Genomic DNA, 4,382 nt, shown 5'->3' with positions numbered 1-4,382 from the left:
AAGTAAGCAAAATTCACAAACAAACAAAATCCTGGTAGTATTGTCTTCAGGAAGCACAGAGTATTCCGATTTTGAAAATCCAGAAATAACCAAACCTAGTACTTGTCAACAGTTAGGTAAATTTCCTCTGCCTAGGGACCTTGTAAGTTGGTTTAATCAGGGGAGCGTCACGGGCCGGGGGTAGAGGGTAGATTTTGTCTCCATAGGTCTTTACTTTGAATTCAACCAGATACGAGTTTCTTTCACAGCCTCTCTAATTCCAAAATATGTGCGATTACTGGAAACCCAGGAAGCAGGTCAAGCATAACTAATACAATTTGCAAAAAAAATGTCTTTTTAAAATCGATGAAAAATAAATAGACGAAAGCCAAAACCGCCCTGTGTAGCTGAAAGATTGCTGAAAATGGCGTTTGAATCAAGAACAATTCGCCATTCGAAATAAATCATTACTAAAATCCAAAATATACTCAAAATTTATCATTTAGTTACCATCCACTAGAGATAAAAAAGAGAAGAATAAAAAATGAAAAACAAAAAAAACTAAGAATAAAAAGCACTCGTTTTTACTTCATATTGTGTTATCATTACTTAGCGCACTATGATAGGTCAAAACTATTGATAGATTTTTGATATGTCGCCAAACTACCCAAATTAAAAATCCAAATTGCCATTTTACTTTATAAATGATTTACTTTATTTAATATATCAAGACAGAATTATAAGCACCTTCTTAAAACATTTCTTTTTTCTAGAAGACCAACGATAACGAAAGTGATGGATTTTGAAACGTTGTAGCCATTTTTTCTCGAAATGGAAAAAGGGACACTGTTCGCTATGAAACGCAAGCGATGTTACGTACTGCGAAATTATCAGCCATCTGACAAGGCCGTGGTTTTAAATTATCACTAGGGATTTTCTGTTTTCCCCATATGGAAAGTGCGTAATCTATTAAGCTAAATTCCATGCTTTTAAGAAAACAAAAGGGTCATTAAATGATCATAATTAGATTTGAACCTGGTTTTATTCAAAACATACCATTGTTTAACATATCGAAATTGTTTCTACAATGTAGAATCTGAATAAACTGATGTTTTTAAATTTCAGAATCTAGCTAGAAAATTCTGGTTTTTCGAATAAACTTCAGAATAGACCTAGAAAATTCTGGTTTTCCGAATAAAACTTTAAAATCTAGCTAGAATATTCTGGTTTTCCGAATAAAACTTCAGAAAATATCTAGACATTTCTGGTTTTCCGAATAAAACTTCAGAAAATACAAACAAAATTCTGGTTTTCCAAATAAAACTTCAGAAAATAAGGCAATTCTGGTTTTCCGGAACTATTTTATAACTCTTGATCAGTGATTTTTGTATCATTTGAAGAGAAAAATGTTAACACATTAAAGTGAAATTATAAAATTTTTCAATTAATGTATCAGTATATACAAAAATGTACGAGTACATACTATTGACCCTTTCATAAAAGAGACATTACCCGGAAAATTGAAGGGCAACTGTATGTCAAAATTATTTGGAAAGGGAGAATTGTCAGTAGAGAGTGCACAAGACGTACAACTACACCTTCTTGTTTGTTATTTCCTTTGATGCAGTAAAGGTGAAGTGTTTCTTTTTTTCGTCATCTGTACAGAAAATATATTGTTGTTGTTGTCGCTTGTTTTAAATGTAAACAAACTATTTTTGTGCATAAAGCTAATACAACTTCAACTACTTTCCAGATTTTATTCAAGGTTTTATCATGTTTATTGTTTTTGTTTTCATATCATGGTATGACAAAATATATTCGATGAAAAGTACGTATGTAATCATAGAAAAACCTTGAATACCAACTATATATTATAAGTGATGTTTTGATTTTTTGGTTTTGCATATTCAATTTTAACTCAACAGGACTACTTTCAATAATATTCATGGTATAGAAAGTCAATAGTTTGTTTTGTGGCATATACGTTAGCAGTATGGAACAAACAATAGAAGGAGAACTAAAAAAGAAACATTGTTATAACTCTAGCTTGATCTGGAAGCTGACAAATTCTGCCCAAGCCGAATAAACCATTCAGTATCAAGTTGATGTTGTAATAATTCATTTTAATCAGATAGTAGAAACTAAAAGAAAACAGTGACATATCTAACACACATTCTTTATTTCATACATACATATCAAAATATAACATTCAAACAAAAAGAAATAAAACTTTGATTCAAATTTTTGGGTGTTTGTCCTTTAAAAAAAACATTTGGTGGGTAACATCAATGATTCAGAAGGAAAATCCTATCCTGTTTCTTTTAAAAGAAGAAATATTTGAAAATCTGAATAAGGTGAACTGTTATAGGGTTCTAATTATCCCTATTATTTTTGTTCATAGTTGAATAATTACAAATGAAAATTTCAATTTAGTCGAAACTCAAAGTAAAAAGTTAAGTGAACAAGTATTATTTATAAAAATGGTCGGCACAGTGAAGTTGGAAAAATGAAGTATTTGGGAATTAAATGATCAGAAACGGTTCTTTTCTGCAGCTTAAGATTAAACAATAAAAACAAAACTTGCATGAAAATTTAAAAGGCTGTAGATAAGAGAAAAAGAGGATCACATCCTCATAGACAAATTCGATTGTTCCTGAAAACCAAACCGGTTAATAAAACATGCAGAATATACTAGCTATACGACCATACACAACCAGTTCCGTAAAGAGCTAAACAAATACCTAAATATAGACACATACATAAAAACACGTTAAGAACGATTGCCGAAGTTATATGAACACAGTGCCATGTTGGAAAAAGAATTATAAAGAAATAGAAGGTCACCATATTTGTTCAGGGGTTATCTTTCTTTGAATATATGATTTGAAGAAAACTCCTATTTGAAGGGCAGATAACTCCTAAACATGAATATGATTATGTTTGTACTTTTCTGTGTCTTACAGAGTTTGAACATAATCTATTATTGGGTATTCTTTGCCCCTCTAAGATACTGCTGCAAGTGTCTTTAAAACACAATATATATATATTTATCATTAATATGCATGACCCGACACATTTCTATAAATAGCGCAAAAAAACTTCACTAAATTCCATTTAATATCGATAAACATTGAAGATTTTGTTAAAGAACAAAGCAAGAATCAAATTGGTAAAGTTATATAATAAAAGGGTCATTATAACAGTAGCTAGATCTTTGACTTTGTATTCGGCTCTCGTGGATTTTGCGTGTTCATCACACTATAAATATGTTAAAAAGAAGCCCGAATGCTATTAAACTGAGTACATGTAATAGCAGTACAACTTCCGCAACAGAACATAGAAACTATCAATTAAGCCTATAAGTTTAATTTAGCTCATAGCAAATAATAGATGTCTTTTATAAAAGCATGTACATATCTGATTTCATGGAAAATGACTGTAGTCTTTGCAGAGCAAAATATTCATACTTTAGAGTTTTCTTCGATATGGGATTTTAGTAAGTACTGAAATTACTGAAAAACGCTCACTTGAACACATGATGAAACACAATATTGCAAACTTAACAATTTATCAATTCACAAACTAATAGATATAACTTTATAAAAATATACATATTCATACAACATTAACTTACACCAGAAATATTGTATCTAAACAATTTATCAATGGAAATAACAAGGAATATTTCGTTTAAGCAGTTAATTAACATTCCTTGGGTTTCTGCAGTATTTGCTAAAACGATAAACGAATTTCCGTTTGTAAAATGCACACTAGTCAATTCTGATAACAAAAAAATAGTTTGAATACATTTAAGGTCATACAACTGTTTGAATTGAAAACATAATAAGTGATACATGAAACATTTCATTTTCGATAAAAAACGTAACGCTATGACGAGCTTCTCGAGAGTGCAATACATACGATTTTGTTTAAGTACATAAAACAATTTTCAAATAAACAAGTTGTTTATGATCAATTAGTACAAAGCAGTTTATTTGAAAAATTGTCACGCTAAAACAAATCAGGAAAAGTAGCATTTAAAGTTTATAACTTGATTAGGAAGTAAACAGAAACATGTCTGGCGTTAATTCAAAAAAGATTTCCAAAGTTGTCCATAGAGCCTTAAAGAAAAACTAGACATGTCCCCTGAAGCAATGTTTTTGAAAAAAGAATGCTTGTGATCAGCTAAGTAAAGTGTCACCAAAGGAACAATTTCTTGAAATTATTTCAATATTGGTGCAAGAGTTTAGGCATTATTGGCGTTTGGAAGTTTTTCTATTTTTAGTTTATTTGACCATTTTATTTGACAAATCGGTAATATATGAAAACTTTGGTAGATAGTGAGCTAAAGAATATTTTGTAATAAAAGTTATAATCAAATCGAGCAAGCAGTTTTGACTTGA

This window comes from Mercenaria mercenaria, unplaced genomic scaffold (genome assembly GCF_021730395.1).
Source record: "Mercenaria mercenaria strain notata unplaced genomic scaffold, MADL_Memer_1 contig_1828, whole genome shotgun sequence".
NCBI lineage: Eukaryota > Metazoa > Mollusca > Bivalvia > Venerida > Veneridae > Mercenaria > Mercenaria mercenaria.
The sequence above is the reverse complement of the archived record's forward strand: the minus strand, read 5'-3'. Positions refer to the sequence as shown.